Raw genomic sequence first — 15,461 nt, 5'->3', positions numbered from 1 at the left:
ACATCTTTACGCTGCTGCCTTTTTGCACGGTCTTCTGGCCTACAAACGCAATTAAAATCACCCATCATAATTACATGTCGTTCGCATTTTAAAAATCCTTCCAACTCTTAAAAAAAGACTTTGCGGTTGCCTTCATAATTTGGGGCACACACACACAATACACGCCACTTGAAACCAGAGAAAGAAAAATCAAGTACGACAGAACGACCAGCTGAACATACAGTAACTTGTTCTTCCACGATACCTATACCGTTTCGAATGAACAGCGCACAGCCTCCTGAAGTGCCAACAGCATGACAAACACATACGTTATAGCACGATCTAAATGGCTGCACCATGCGGTCCGTCTGCTCCTGGCCCTCCACCTTTGTTTCTTCGTAAGGCTTGATACGTAATACCGTCTTCACCTGGCGCAGTGCGGCGACATGATATGCAAAGCGCGTGTCGCAGCTCCTCGAGGGTAAAATCTGCCTCGTCCATCTGACAGGCAGGACCATAGCAAAGCGTTATGGTATCGGCACTTATCAGGGAGTCAAGGTCACCATTAGAGTTGTCTCTTGACACAGTAGAAACAAAAAGATCGGCAAATTCTTCCGCGAGAATTTGCGGAGGCCGTCCGGTCGTTATGCACAAAGCTGCAATTGGATTCCTGCAGATATCAGGGGTTCGGAGAGCTTTCAGTATGCGCCATACACTCTTCAAGTATGTGGCTGCTCTGACTGCTAGGGGCACTGGCTGCGATCAGACGACAGCCCTACAGGTGTATCAGTCAGCTGTGCTCTCTGGCTTGATGTACGCTTTGCCAGTCTTGAACGTGCCACCTACTTTGATATCTCAATTGGAACGGGACCACCGTGTTGCCCTCCGAATCATACTTGGTTTACCTCGCGAGGCGCAATCTGTTCCTCTACTCACCGAAGCGCACCAGTTGCCCCTGAGGCTACAGGCAGACCAGAGAGCGCTGCACCATATCGAGCGTTTGCACCGAGCAACAGACGGTAAAGCACTTATTAATCGCCTCACTCAACGCCCGGGATCTCGCATGGGGAAAATGGCGGCATTGTTTACTACGATTGCCGGCAATTCAGAAGATTCCACTACTTTCACAACCCCGAAAGAGTACAACCAGTGCACCTTCCCCATTTATCTATCCATTCCCGGAATACATAAAAAGTCTGACCAGCCTGTTTCTGCACTATTCAGTTGGCCCAGTCGCACCTATTTGAAAAGTTTGATGACTATCTCCATGTATTTACAGACGCATCTGTACGCAGCGACGGCCAAGGTGGCTCTGCAGCTTTCTATTGCCCTTCGACTAACATCAGACGGTTGTTTCGCATACCGCATCCATCTTCATCAACAACTGCGGAACTATCAGCGATTGATGTTGCTCTGAAATACGTTCAAGAAGAATTAGGAGCACCAAAGGTTGTCATACTCACAGACTCTCGTGCTGCCCTTAGCAGACTGTTGAGAAAAGACTGCGACGGTCCAATTACATGCAGCATTGTAAAATCTGCCACAAACATTATATCTAGTGGGGTGTCCCTCATTTGCCAGTGGATACCTTCGCATGTGGGTATTGCTGGGAATGAAGAGGCCGATCACGTTGCTTCAAGTTGTGCCCACAACGAGTGCGACTGCCAAGAAATTTCATGCCTGATAGACAACGCTCGTCTGTTGATCCGCCGACACCTTTTAAAGCAGCACCCTGACCAACGTGTCGCAAGCCGCGGGTTGTTCCCTCCCCGTATTCGTGGTCGTGGATTGCCTCGTTGTGACAGAGCCCTCTTATATAAGCTAAGAGTTGGCTCTGTATTAGTGCGTGAGCGCTTATACCGACAAGGTCGTGTAGACAGTCCATCATGTACGTCGTGTGACTCCTGTGAGACACTAGAACACATAATTTTTGAGTGTCCCGCATTTGTTATGCAGCGAGCACTGCTCATCAAGGAATATGGACTTATTGGTCTCAAGTGTACGAACCTTGATGATTGCCTGTTCCCGAGGGGTTGTGCTGCTCGGCGTGACCAGGCCCATCGAGCCCTACTTACTTTCTTAAAAAACACCGATTTGGCCTCGCGCGTATAGACAATTTTCCCTGTGACCACTTATTCGTGTTTACGTCTGTGTTATTTGTTTTTTTTTCTTACCTATTTTCGTTCCTTTTTCTTTCCCCCCTATCTTCCTTTCCCCAATGTTTCCCCTTTCCCAAATGAGCAGGCAGGCGTTGTGCCCCTTTAGGTGGCAGTTGTCAGCCTGTTCCCTCCCTATTTCCTCTGTGTCTTCGTGTTTTCTATGTATTCAAACCAAATAAAAAAAAATAAAAAATAAAAAATTTCTTGCAGAGCAACAATATCTAAATCGTTTTCTTGGAAAATTCTGCTTACTTGGTATTGGCGTCGCCTGCTTGCGAAACCGCGAACATTTATAGTACCTACACGAAGGGGCTTCTTAAAGGGGCCCTGCAACACTTTTTGAGCAGGGTCAAAAAGCGCTGCCAATCGGTAGTCGAGGCTCCCGAGAACACGCGAGCCAAATATTATAGCGAAGCGAGTGGCCTGGAATTTACAATAAATTCTCAAAGTCAGCTGAAAATCGCTCCCTCTTCTCTCGACAAATCATGTATTAGTCCGCAATATATGACGCGATTGTCGGCAGTTCCACCATTGGCTGATGTTATAATCACGATAACACCCTCATTATTACCTTAGTTGTTAATTTTGAGTTCAATAAGTAGATAATATGTATGTTTATATTGTGTTATGCCGTTAAAACACCGAACAAACATTAATATTAGCACTTCCGGTCTCACCGACAGCTCGTCTGCTCGTAGTTGCGTGGTTGCGTTTGCTTCACCATGTGCAGTGCCGAAATCGTGAATATTTCTGTGCTTTTGACCATCGCCGGTTGCCGTTGAGAGGGGCAGCCGTTCGAGTGTTGCCTCGTCAGCTGGAAACTGCATCGTCGGCACGTTCTCACGACCGACCGAGGCAGCGGTGCAGCATTTCTCCGATAACAATGCTGGCGCCGGCTAGCTTAGGATACCTGTGTTCGCTGTATGGCGAGAGTCCCGTTCGCTGTCTGTTCAGTATGTCATCGAGCCGTACCTCGGCGTATCCTCCCCGTAGTCTCAGGTTCCCGAGAAACCGCGACACAGCAACCAAGCAGACTCGCATTTTCACGGTAGCTGCAGACAGCCGGGGGATGGGTCCACGCCGGCCCGATGCCCCACGATCCTTTCTTCTAGTCTTTAGTTCTTTGTTGTCAGCCCGCACTCGCTGTGCGCCCGCATTCGAAGAGCAAACAGCATCGAAGTACCGCCACTGGGAGAAGGGTGCACGCATTATTGTCTTATTGTAGAGTATGTGCGCAAAGCTCGGACGAACACAGGAAAAAACGATGTAGACAGAAGGAGCGCAAACTATCAACTGATTTATTCTTTCTTGAAAGAATAAATCAGTTGCAGCAGCTTCGCCGTGTTGAATACGATTCAAGCGCGAGCAGTGCGACGAGGCGTTGTATCGGAGTGTGGGTCGAAACTCATCTCAGCTGTCATTCGTTCCAAACGCGCACGCAAGTTTGCGTCCATGGTTGGCAGAGCGATGAAAACACTACGGCAGTTCGAGGTGCACACCCAACATTACCAAACCGACTCACAGTTTTGCCATGGGCTCCGCCGCTCGACGACGACCGCGCGAGCCGACCGGAAGTGGCGCCACAGACCACGTGGTTGCGCCGAGACGCCAGAGAGAAAAAAATGAAGAAAAAAAAAATGCCGCCGGCGCTGACGTCGCCTCATCGCACCTCCGCCCTCCCTCCCTTCACGCCGCGCGCAGCTTTCCGCGCGCTCGCTGCGTTGAGTTGAGGGAGTTGCGGAACGTGATCTCATAATTTGGTAACACCACTTAGACTTGACGGATTCGAAAAATTTTTGCGCCATACGACTCGTGAAGAGTCATACGTCAATAATGAGACTATTCCAATATAACTAAAAAAGGTGTTGCAGGGCCCCTTTAAGGTTCAAAGACATGGCAAAGCTTGATCAGGCGGACCGCATGGAGCTTACCTTGAGAGCATTGTTCGGGGCACTGTCGATACGGTGCTGCGATGGCCTTGATTTGGTTTATTCAGCAGTTTCCAGAGGTTCCGCTGTCGCTGCGTACGCACGTAACATGATGCCATGGTAGATGTTGCGAAGTGCCCATTCGAGGCTACACTGAAGCAAGTAGAAACGGTCCTTCGTGTTACGAGGGCGTCGTACCCTCCTTTTTTCGATCAGGAGGGATGTTTGGCTTAGGTAGAAAGCGCATACGTCTGGTAGTGACCGCCTTGAGGGGCGGTTAGTCTTCGTTTCCTGCTGCAACCTTGCGGGTTTCGTCACCGGCTTCTTCGAATGGTCTCTTGGCAGAACCGGCAGTCACTTCCATCGCGCTTTCTTCCGCTGAAGGTTTCGGAGTCAGTGCTTCCTCGTCTATTGTGGCTTTTGCTGTCTTCTGGGTCTCGCCTTTGGAAGGTTCTTGGCTTATTCGCGACTTGCTGTCGCTTTCAGCAAATACACCTTTCCATGCATTTGTCCGGGTGACTTCCGAGGTTGTCTTTTCCGGGTCTGCCTGGTTGTACCAATTGCTAGGAAGCTCCTCAGCGTCGGCTTCATCCATGATAAGCTCTGCCTCGATGTCGTTTTTTGATTTACTCGTTATGCTGGCGTAGGTCCTTACGCATTCCTCGTCAGTGTGGCCAAAGCGCCTGCACTGCAAACAAAGGGGTACACGGCAGTCACGTCGAATGTGCCTGTTGCTGTTGCAACGTAGGCAGAACGGTGGGCGGTTCGGCACTACAAGCGCAAGTTCACTCCCCACACGTAGCTGGTGAGGAATGTCGTCGACAGTGACGCCAGCCTTCAGTTTTAAGGCCACAAGTCGGGTCGTTGACGCTGTGTCTGTGATGCCGCGTACGCGCCACCTTTCCCTCGTTACTTCAGTAACATTTCCGTATGGCGCCAAAGCGGCACAAATGTCTTCCTCGCTGACTCTGTAAAGAAGCCAGTGTAGCTTCATACGTATTCCACGGTCGTTCGGGTTCACGACAATGCACCGGTGGTCCTTGACTTGAATGTCGCCTGCTTCCAACATTTTCTTCATTGCTGCCGAGTTCTTGAGTGTCAGAGCCCAAACGTGGTCCATCTGATACGCCCCCAAAGCGATAACGTCGGGGAGCGCACCGGGATGATCCAATGCGTCGCGAAAATGCTCGACGCGGTATGGCCGCGCTGTAAAACCGCATGAAGGAAGATGGTATTGTTGACGACCTGACCTGTTGGAAGTTGAGGCAATATAACTTGGTAGTCCTGGTCGGCTGAAGAAAAAGACCTGTTAACACGGCGCGCGTGGGCCGCTGATGCCGCTCCTACGGAGCCCATTTCACCCACAACCGTTCACCACGGTGGCCGGAAGTGGACTCACTCGGCCATTCTGACACAGCTGTCCCTGCGTGAAAAAAAGAAAGTGTAGCGGTGAAAGAGCGAGGCATTCACCAGTGGGTTCATCTCTTGGTGAAAAGGCGCGAGCATAGATCGATGACATCTTCGATGTAGCTAGTGAAGTTTTCGCCCTGCTTTTGCGCACGTCCGCGTAGGCGCTGCTCGGCGCGGAGCTTGCGTACTGCGGGACGACCAAACACAGCTGCCAAGATGGTCTTGAAAGCGGCCCACGTGGAAAATTCCGAATTGTGATTGTGGAACCACAGGCTGGCGACGTCTTTGAGATAGAATGGGACATACTCCAATTTCGAGGGGTCGTCCCACTTGTTGGCGGCGCTCACCTTTTCAAATTTGGACACAATACTGCCGTACAATCCCGATGCCTCAGAATTCAGTCCAGTTTCCGAAATGGCCGAATATGCTGAAGAGTGTCGTCAGCTCGCACGCTCATTCACGGCGGATAATCAAGCCCTCCAAAAAGATCGCCATGACCGTGATGTGGCCCCGGACACTTTCCCCGTCGGCTCTCTCGTGTGGCTTCGACTGCCTTTTCACTCTCCTGGCCTGACTCCCAAGTTTGCACCGAAGTATACCGGCCCTTACCGCGTCATCCAGTGCCCCTCTCCTATCACCTATGTGATTGAGCCGGTCCAGCCGTCCACGGACAAGCGCCGTCTTGGTCGTGAGATGGTCCACGTCAGTCGCCTCAAGCCCTGCTACGACCCTCCTGTCCTCTCGTCACCTTGAGTCGCCAGGATGGCTCCTCTTCATCGCCGGGGTATTGTAGCGGTGAAAGAGCGAGGCATTCACCAGTGGGTTCATCTCTTGGTGAAAAGGCGCGAGCGCTGATCGCGAGCTGTGGTTGCGGATCCTGCTTGTTTCTCGCTGGACCTGCGGTCTGCCTGCTACCAGACGTCGTCAATAAACCCCTTTGCAAAAGGAATGTTTACTGCTAATATTTAGGCAAAAAAGCAAGAATAATGTCAGAAGTGGGATTCGAACCCACGCCCACAGAAGTGGACCAGAAACCACAGCCAACCCGCATCGCTGGGCAAGGTATTTCCTTGAGTCTGGCGCCTTAGACCACTCGGCCATTCTGACACACCTGCCCCTGCGTGAAAAAAAGAAAGGAATGTTTACTGCTAATATTTAGGCAAAAAAAGCAAGAATAATGTCAGAAGTGGGATTCGAACCCACGCCCACAGAAGTGGACCAGAAACCACAGCCAACCCGCAACGCTGGGCAAGGTTTCTCCTTGAGTCTGGCGCCTTAGACCACACGGCCATTCTGACACACCTGTCCCTGCATGAAAAAAAAGAAAGGAATGTTTACTGCTAATATTTAGGTAAAAAAAGCAAGAATAATGTCAGAAGTGGGATTCGAACCCACGCCCACAGAAGTGGAGCAGAAACCACAGCCAACCCGCAACGCTGGGCAAGGTATTTCCTTGAGTCTGGCGCCTTAGACCACTCGGCCATTGTGTTTTTTTTTCTTTATTGCCGAACTCATATATTACAAGACATAAAACCTGGCAGCCAGACTTTGGCTACCGCGGGATTAAAATCTTTTCATGCATACCAATACATCGAGTACAGAGATCCAGTCTGGCAGATCGGCAAGAGCGCGATACACATCTCGCAGACGCACGACACTTTCAATGAAATGTTCGCGAACAGGGCGTATATCTTTATGAACATGCTGATATTGCGTTCTCGTTTTTCACAAGGCGTGAAGTCCCAGGACCATGATAACAATCGTACGGAAGGCCCCCGGATACGTCTACCGGTAAGAAACGATTGCCATAAGGGTCAAGGGGTAGTTGTTTCTTTAATGTGCGTTGAAGCACATCCCAATGAAATATTGGGTCCCAACAGTCTAGAAATACATATTCAATCGTTTCCGGTTTTTTACATAAGATGCAGTCAGTGGACCAGGGTATAAAGATGCCTTTATCTTGGAGCCAGGTTTTAACAGCGAGTGTGTTTGTGTGCAACTGAAAGAAGAATGTTTTAACTGATGGTTGTATAGGCATTTTCTTTACTCGTTTGAGCACATCCTGTCCAGCGCCTCCGCGATGTGGGAAACGGTACAAGGGCTCTGGTAGCATGTTTTCCACTAGGCCCTTATATAGCTTTTTCTTCTTAACATTAAATAAATAATCTAACGAAAATCGTGCGTTCAGCAACCTGAACGAGAGAACCACCTCGCGCAGGTACCCGGTTACAGAACCGTTGATCATTTCGCGCGACGACGCTATAAGTTCCGGGAGTAGTCGCCGTAGCCTCGTTTGTATGATAGTGCGGAGGAACGGGTGATTTTAATCCCGTAAATACATAAATCGCGACACAACCTGTCGCAAAAACAAATGGACAAGACCAAGGCCACCTTTCTTAACAGGGCGGAACAAATTCATTCTGCTAGTCCGCTCCCAAGTGGACGCCCAAATAAAAACAGCAAAAACGCGGAGAAGTTTTTGTATGCTAGCTCGCGATGCACATAACACATTCATCACATACCAGATTTTGGAGATCAGAAAAATGTTACAGACAGTAAAAATAGACAATTGCCTGCCTTGCCACGCAGTAGACTTTTCTTTTGCACTTCGCGCCTGGTCAGACCAGTGCGCTTCTGGATCACGATAAGATTCAAGTGGCACGCCTAGGTAACGTGTTGGAATTGCCGACCAGCGTAACCGAGAGTAATGCTCTGGGGTAACATCCCAGTCACCATGCCAAAACCCGTAACTCTTATCCCAGTTTATTTGGGCACCGGTGCAGTCACAAAAGTCGCATACAATATTAGTGGCTTGTTTGATGCTCTCCCTGTCTGAGCAGAACACAGCAACATCATCTGCGTAAGCCAAAACTTTGACGTGTGCTGTCTCCAGCCTGAAGCCCGTAATAGCTTCCGTGTGGTCAATGGCCAAACAGAGCTGTTCGAGATAAAGTGCAAAAAGCAAAGGCGACAAAGGACATCCCTGCCTCACTGACGTTCACGCTCTCCGTAAGTTCCCCGTTTACTATAATACGCATGGTGCAGTCCGTGTACGCCATTCTGACGCCTTCTAGTATTACATGGCCAACATTTGATTGTTTGAGAATGTCCAATAAAATCTCGTGCGAGACTCGGTCAAAAGCTTTCGCCAGGTCGAGCTGCATCATTGCCACGCGCTCGCCTAGAACGTCACGACATTCAAGAACACTTCGTGCGACGTGAATGTTTGTCGCTATGCTGCGGCCTTTAATACCGCAAGTCTGGTGTGGCCCTACCAGCTTTGCAATAACACCCTGGAGTCTTTTGGCTAATACTTTCATAAATATTTTGTAGTCCACGTTGGTGAGGCTGATAGGACGATAAGAGCCCACGGAGAGACGTTTTTCGGGGTCATCACTCTTGGGTATCAGCACAACGTGCGACCTTCTGAATGAAAGCGGAACTCGCTTACGGTCGTAAGCTTCAGCGAGAACTCCAAGCAACACAGGAGCTACCTTAAATTTAAAAGCTTTATAGAAGGCGGCCCCTAGGCCATCGGGCCCGGGCGCCTTGCCCAGCGTCAAGTCGCCGATTGCGTCCTCGATTTCTCGTAGAGAAATCTGCACCTCCAAACGTGCTTTAACTTCGTTGTCTAGCCTCGGCATAAAAGGTAAAAATCTCTCCCGAAATCCTTCCATAGTGTTCCTTTGTTGTCCAAGCAGATAAGTAAAATGATCGGCTATCACGCGCATGATGACCTTCCTATCCGACGTGACATCGTTGCCACTAGCTATTTGACGGATTTCTTTCTGGCACGCATATTTCTTTTCATCAGACAACGCGCGTTTTGTTGGCCTTTCACCGACCCACAATTTTTCCGCTCTTGTTCGTATTATTGCGGCCTTGTACTTCTCAGCGTCAATTTGCTCCAGTTGACTCTTCACGTCTCTCATTTCCTTCCTAAAAACACCAGGTTGGATGTTTTCCATGCAGGTAAAGTATTCAAGCCGCTCACGAAGCTCACGTTCACTTTGGTTCCGCTTATGCTCGAGTATGCTACTTCTTTCTATGGCAGCTATTTTGACTCTCTGTTTAAACTCCTCCCATTCAGCAGCAAGATTTATTGACTGCGAGCCGTGTAGCTTCTCCAGTTCGTCGGTTACTACGCTTACGAAATTATCGTCCTCTAGGAGCTACACATTAAATTTCCACAGGTTCCAATTTAAATGTGGTTTCGCCTGCACTCTGCCAAAGTCGGCAATAACCAAACGGTGGTCGCTGAAGGAAATAGGTTTCACTTCGCACGCAGTGCACAGCACAACAAGTTCGGCTGAGGCATAGATTCTGTCCAATCTTGCATGGCTATCTCGCTGGAAATGGGTGTAAGTCGGGCGAGTACCATTGGAAAAAACGCAGCCCACGTCATCTAAACCGCGGTCATGTACTATCTCCAATAACAACTCGGCGCTCTTATCGTGAATACGGCTCTTTTTGGACCGGTCTTCAGCTGCACAAACACAGTTGAAATCGCCTAGGAGTATTATCACTTTTTCACAGTTTAGATACGTTAGAAACCTTTCAAAAAAAAAATGTGCGATCTCTTTCGACATTCGGTGCGTAAGCACAGACAACGCGGTAACTCGTACCCGAAAGGCTAAAATCTACCACTAAAAGGCGGCCAGATTGGCACGACTCAACCGTTTGTACGCAACTACCAAAGTCATTACGTATGAAAACAGCACAGCCGCCCGAACTGCCAACAGCGTGACAAAAATGTACAGTACATTGAAATGAGGACGAAAAACGGATACCATTCGGTCGGCAACCTCCTGGCTTTCTATTTTGGTCTCCTGAACTGCGACCAAGTCCAAATCGTTTTCGAGCAGTAAGCGGCTTAATTGGCACTGTCGCCTTCTAGCGCTTAACCCTCGTACATTCAGGGTTGCTACGCGCAAACTCGCTTTTGTTAGCTGGGCCATGGCTGCAAAGGAGGTTGCCCTTCCGAATGGTGTCCTTTGCGAAGAACAAACCAGAGGTGAAACTTATTGCGATATTCTTCTCGCGGATGACACCGCGAAACAAAACCCGGCCAGTGGCCGTGAAGCTGTCGCGTTTGAAGAGCAAAGCAAACAGAGTGATCCACATTGTAGCTTTTTCCTACACCATTTTCGGCCCAAACCCACCCCTCCCCTCCCCCTCCTTTACCCGACATAAAAACCATCTCTTACGAAGGCGGATTGCCCGCCCGCCGTGGTTCGCCCGGAATGTTAGGTCGCGGTCTAAATGGAGAGCGTCTTACACCTGGCGTTTTCGTCGGTGGCTCGCCGCCTCCACCATCGTCCCGCTGCGACTCACTGTCGACGGTGCTCTCATGCGGCCGCTTTCCGGCCATCGGGCTCCCTTCGCCGTGTGAAGAAACCATACACTTCTCGCCGGCTTCAATCACGCTCACCGGTGGCTGCACTTCTGGGGGCGTATCCCGTCTAGTCGGTGCAGTGCCGACGCCTTTTACGGGCTCATGCTGGTCCTTGGAGGCTTCGTCGACTTGCCGCTTATCACGCTCGCCCTCCGGAACAGAGGACGATGTAGATGGCTGTGTTTCACGGGCGTTTGTCTGAGGCGTCGCCTCTTCCAAGTCAGCCTCGTCCATGAGCAGGTCGGTGGTGTCGTCGCTGCCCCCGGGCCCTGTCACGCTGGCGTACGTTCGTTCACACTGGCCGTCTTCGTGACCGAATCGCCGACAAAAGCCACATCGCGGAATGCGGCACTCGCGGCGGATGTGGCCCGTGCCCCGGCAGCGAAGGCAGAGCGGAGCCCTGCCCGGCACAACAACAAGGGCGTGCTCACCGGACACACTTAACTGGTGTGGCAAGTCGTCGATTTTGACGCCGGAGTGCAGCTTCAGAGTCACAAGCCTCGTTGTAGACCCTTTGTCGGTCAATCCCTCGGCCCTCCAGCGCTCCCTGACGATGTCGGTGACTTTACCGAAAGGCGTGAAGGCAAGGCGCACGTCCTCGTCAGGCACACTGTGGAGCAGCCAGTGCACCTTCATTCGGACGTCCCTGTTGGCCGGGTCGATGACGATACAGCGCTTGCTTTAACTTGCAGTTCACCGATGCTGACCAGCTTCTTCACCGTTTCAGCGTCCTTGAAGGTGACCGCCCACACATGGCTCATGCGGTACGCCCCCAAGGTGACTACCTCGGGGAGTACCGAATGTTGAGCCAGAGCGTCGCGAAAGTCTTCTACCCGGTAGGGCCAAGCACTGACGTCCGCGTGCAAAAACACAGTATTTAAAATAAACCGACCTGTGGGCAAACTGGGCAGAACAACCTGGTATTCGTTTTCCATTGCAGATAACCTGTTTCCGCGACCGAGCTTGGCCGCTATCGCCGCTCCGTCGGAGCTCATGAAAACACGTAAGTACGCTGTCGCGGCCGGAAGTCTTCTCCACTCGGCCATTCTGACACACCTGTCCCAGCATGAAAAAAAGAAAGGAATGTTTACTGCTAATATTTAGGTAAAAAAAGCAAGAATAATGTCAGAAGTGGGATTCGAACCCACGCCCACAGAAGTGGACCAGAAACCACAGCCAACCCGCATCGCTGGGCAAGGTTTCTCCTTGAGTCTGGCGCCTTAGACCACTCGGCCATTCTGACACACCTGTCCCTGCATGAAAAAAAGAAAGGAATGTTTACTGCTAATATTTAGGCAAAAAAGCAAGAACAATGTCAGAAGTGGGATTCGAACCCACACCCACAGAAGTGGACCAGAAACCACAGCCAACCCGCATCGCTGGGCAAGGTAGTTCCTTGAGTCTGGCGCCTTAGGACCACTCGGCCATTCTGTTTTTTTTTCTTTATTCAGAACGAGTACATCGTGTACACACACAAAAAAAACCAGGTGTAGTTTGACAAGAAGTATTTAACAATGCATTAAAACCGCCAATCACACTTTGTTTGGCTTAAATTGTTTAAAAGCGCTTTAGTGCTACAAGTTCATTCAGTCCACTCGGCCATTCTGACACACCTGTCCCTGCATGAAAAAAAGAAAGGAATGTTTACTGCTAATATTTAGGTAAAAAAAACAAGAATAATGTCAGAAGTGGGATTCGAACCCACGCCCACAGAAAGTGGACCAGAAACCACAGCCAACCCGCATCGCTGGGCAAGGTTTCTCCTTGAGTCTGGCGCCTTAGACCACTCGGCCATTCTGACACACCTGTCCCTGCATGAAAAAAAGAAAGGAATGTTTACTGCTAATATTTAGGCAAAAAAGCAAGAATAATGTCAGAAGTGGGATTCGAACCCACGCCCACAGAGTGGACCAGAAACCACAGCCAACCCGCAACGCTGGACAAGGTTTCTCCTTGAGTCTGGCGCCTTAGACCACTCGGCCATTCTGACACACCTGTCCCTGCATGAAAAAAAGAAAGGAATGTTTACTGCTAATATTTAGCAAAAAAGCAAGAATAATGTCAGAAGGGGGATTCGAACCCACGCCCACAGAAGTTGGACCAGAAACCACAGCTAACCCGCAACGCTGGGCAAGGTATTGCCTTGAGTCTGGCGCATTAGACCACTAGGGCCATTCTGACACACCTGTCCCTGCATGAAAAAAAGAAAGGAATGTTACTGCTAATATTTAGGTAAAAAAAGCAAGAATAATGTCAGAAGTGGGATTCGAACCCACGCCCACAGAAGTGGACCAGAAACCACAGCCAACCCGCATCGCTGGGCAAGGTTTCTCCTTGAGTCTGGCGCCTTAGACCACTCGGCCATTCTGACACAGCTGTCCCTGCGTGAAAAAAAAGAAATGAATGTTTACTGCTAATATTTAGGCAAAAAGCAAGAATAATGTCAGAAGTGGGATTCGAACCCACGCCCACAGAAGTGGACCAGAAACCACAGCCAACCCGCATCGCTGGGCAAGGTTTCTCCTTGAGTCTGGCGCCTTAGACCACTCGGCCATTCTGACACACCTGTCCCTGCATGAAAAAAAAGAAAGGAATGTTTACTGCTAATATTTAGGTAAAAAAAGCAAGAATAATGTCAGAAGTGGGATTCGAACCCACACTCACAGAAGTGGACCAGAAACCACAGCCAACCCGCAACGCTGGGCAAGGTATTTCCTTGAGTCTGGCGCCTTAGACCACTCGGCCATTCTGACACACCTGTCCCTGCATGAAAAAAAGAAAGGAATGTTTACTGCTAATATTTAGGTAAAAAAAGCAAGAATAATGTCAGAAGTGGGATTCGAACCCACGCCCACAGAAGCGGACCAGAAGCCACACGCAACCCACATCGCTGGGCAAGGTTTTTCCTTGAGTCTGGCGCCTTAGACCACTCGACCATTCTGAACCAGCAACCCATACGTAACAAAAAAAGGGTATCTGTACTGGGAATAACTAGGCGCAGAATACGCGCAGAATTGGTGTAATAAGGGTTTTTTTTATTGCGGGCGTAAGAAGGGCCGACGTGCGAATACAGATAGGGTGGCTTTGAAAAAGCGCCGAACTCAACAGAAACGCTTTCGCGCTGATATGCGCGGCTGATGAAGAATCATGTTTGACAGCAGAGGAACTACACCATGTCGTTTCTCGTTGCAAACGAGATAAAAAGAATTGAACGTTCGTGTACAATTACAGTGCCGTTTGTCGTCATAAATAATCTGGAGTGTCTCAGTACAGCGTGCCTCAGATTCGTGCCGCAGTTTGGGTGCAAATAACATTTTTTTTGGCGCGAATAACTAGAACTTTTCAAATGTTGCTGTCAGACACGGTTGATGCAATAACACCTCAGTGATGCGCATATCTTTTGTCGAACGGGACAGTGGTATCGAAGCGCTACGTTGAGGCAGACATATTTCGCTGAAAAGGTGTCAAACTTCCTGGTGTCTAGTGTACTTGCCAAGGAGGACCAGTACTCTTTGTAAACGCAAAAGAAGAAAAAAACTTGGATAAACAGATTCCCACCGCCCGTATGATACGTATACTTGAAAAAAAGATTCCTCACTATCTTCATTCTTCTCTGACGTGCAGAAATGTTCGCCATTGGCATCACGTCGATGCTTACAAAGATTTTCGAGTCTCAGCTCGGGATCCCGTCGGAAACAGTCGCCTACCTATCAGGTAACATGACAATTGCCTACGTTCACGCCAATGTTCAGTAATAGCATTGACGCTTAAGGTGAACGGCCAGTGCGCACGCATTATCTATCTATCTATCTATCTATCTATCTATCTATCTATCTATCTATCTATCTATCTATCTATCTATCTATCTATCTATCTATCTATCTATCTATCTATCTATCTATCTATCTATCTATCTATCTATCTATCTATCTATCTATCTATCTATCTATCTATCTATCTAATCTGCATACTCTCTCTTCGTCGGTCGGTCAAGCGGTCAGTCGGTCCTTGCGTCACCGTGCAAGGAGACGACTTCATGTAGCGCTCCTGCAAATAACGATCTACGAATGACACTGCGAGCAGATCGTCGATCTGTTTTACCGTGTCAGGTCGGGCGCTAAACGTGACCTGCAACACGACTCGCGTGCATGGCCGATCGTGCTTGTAGGTGGGGGCATCGACGCCGTCATTGGCGGCGCCCTGGTAGGCCGCTGGAACCTGGACTACGCAGGCATGATGCGCCTCTGCATGTACAACTGCTGCTTCTCCTGGTTCGGCGTTCTTGCCCGGAGAACACGTACACCACGCCTGACGGTTACGTGGGCGCACCGTGAGTTTCTTTTGCCACATAGCCATAGCGTACGCATAGGGCTTAATTTAACATGAATAGGAAGTTTTAGAATTGTGCGCGCAAAGCTTTCCGCTTTGCTTGCACGTTTGTCGCCACTGCGCATGCGTCGTATGCAATCCACTTGCGGTCCCCCGTAAAGTGACGGAAATAGCGGGCGACCGCAACTAACGCTATCTTTGCGTACGCTATTCTAAAACTGCCTAATGTCTTGGCGAGAAAAAAAAATTGCGTGATGTCAG

At 49.6% G+C, this 15,461-nt stretch overlaps 10 non-coding genes across 10 annotated transcripts; all 10 read right to left on the bottom strand.

Annotated features, from left to right (window-relative positions):
- Window positions 1–6,463: 6,463 nt before the first annotated feature.
- On the bottom strand, window positions 6,464–6,583 carry Trnal-caa (transfer RNA leucine (anticodon CAA)). Its single transcript has 2 exons — window positions 6,546–6,583; window positions 6,464–6,509 (listed from the first exon to the last, which is right to left on the bottom strand). It is a non-coding gene; the product is annotated as a tRNA-Leu (tRNA).
- A 71-nt stretch (window positions 6,584–6,654) lies between these two features.
- Window positions 6,655–6,774, bottom strand: Trnal-caa (transfer RNA leucine (anticodon CAA)). Its single transcript has 2 exons — window positions 6,737–6,774; window positions 6,655–6,700 (listed from the first exon to the last, which is right to left on the bottom strand). It is a non-coding gene; the product is annotated as a tRNA-Leu (tRNA).
- A 5,220-nt stretch (window positions 6,775–11,994) lies between these two features.
- Window positions 11,995–12,114, bottom strand: Trnal-caa (transfer RNA leucine (anticodon CAA)). The gene is made up of 2 exons: window positions 12,077–12,114; window positions 11,995–12,040 (listed from the first exon to the last, which is right to left on the bottom strand). It is a non-coding gene; the product is annotated as a tRNA-Leu (tRNA).
- Window positions 12,115–12,184: 70 nt separating this feature from the next.
- On the bottom strand, window positions 12,185–12,305 carry Trnal-caa (transfer RNA leucine (anticodon CAA)). Its single transcript has 2 exons — window positions 12,267–12,305; window positions 12,185–12,230 (listed from the first exon to the last, which is right to left on the bottom strand). It is a non-coding gene; the product is annotated as a tRNA-Leu (tRNA).
- Window positions 12,306–12,551: 246 nt separating this feature from the next.
- Trnal-caa (transfer RNA leucine (anticodon CAA)) lies at window positions 12,552–12,672 on the bottom strand. Its single transcript has 2 exons — window positions 12,635–12,672; window positions 12,552–12,598 (listed from the first exon to the last, which is right to left on the bottom strand). It is a non-coding gene; the product is annotated as a tRNA-Leu (tRNA).
- A 70-nt stretch (window positions 12,673–12,742) lies between these two features.
- Window positions 12,743–12,861, bottom strand: Trnal-caa (transfer RNA leucine (anticodon CAA)). The gene is made up of 2 exons: window positions 12,824–12,861; window positions 12,743–12,787 (listed from the first exon to the last, which is right to left on the bottom strand). It is a non-coding gene; the product is annotated as a tRNA-Leu (tRNA).
- Window positions 12,862–13,122: 261 nt separating this feature from the next.
- On the bottom strand, window positions 13,123–13,242 carry Trnal-caa (transfer RNA leucine (anticodon CAA)). Its single transcript has 2 exons — window positions 13,205–13,242; window positions 13,123–13,168 (listed from the first exon to the last, which is right to left on the bottom strand). It is a non-coding gene; the product is annotated as a tRNA-Leu (tRNA).
- Window positions 13,243–13,312: 70 nt separating this feature from the next.
- On the bottom strand, window positions 13,313–13,432 carry Trnal-caa (transfer RNA leucine (anticodon CAA)). The gene is made up of 2 exons: window positions 13,395–13,432; window positions 13,313–13,358 (listed from the first exon to the last, which is right to left on the bottom strand). It is a non-coding gene; the product is annotated as a tRNA-Leu (tRNA).
- A 72-nt stretch (window positions 13,433–13,504) lies between these two features.
- Window positions 13,505–13,624, bottom strand: Trnal-caa (transfer RNA leucine (anticodon CAA)). Its single transcript has 2 exons — window positions 13,587–13,624; window positions 13,505–13,550 (listed from the first exon to the last, which is right to left on the bottom strand). It is a non-coding gene; the product is annotated as a tRNA-Leu (tRNA).
- Window positions 13,625–13,695: 71 nt separating this feature from the next.
- Window positions 13,696–13,816, bottom strand: Trnal-caa (transfer RNA leucine (anticodon CAA)). The gene is made up of 2 exons: window positions 13,778–13,816; window positions 13,696–13,741 (listed from the first exon to the last, which is right to left on the bottom strand). It is a non-coding gene; the product is annotated as a tRNA-Leu (tRNA).
- Between the last annotated feature and the right edge of the window lie 1,645 nt (window positions 13,817–15,461).

Source organism: Rhipicephalus sanguineus, chromosome 2 (genome assembly GCF_013339695.2).
Source record: "Rhipicephalus sanguineus isolate Rsan-2018 chromosome 2, BIME_Rsan_1.4, whole genome shotgun sequence".
NCBI classification, from domain to species: Eukaryota; Metazoa; Arthropoda; class Arachnida; order Ixodida; family Ixodidae; genus Rhipicephalus; species Rhipicephalus sanguineus.
The sequence above is the reverse complement of the archived record's forward strand: the minus strand, read 5'-3'. Positions and strand labels throughout refer to the sequence as shown.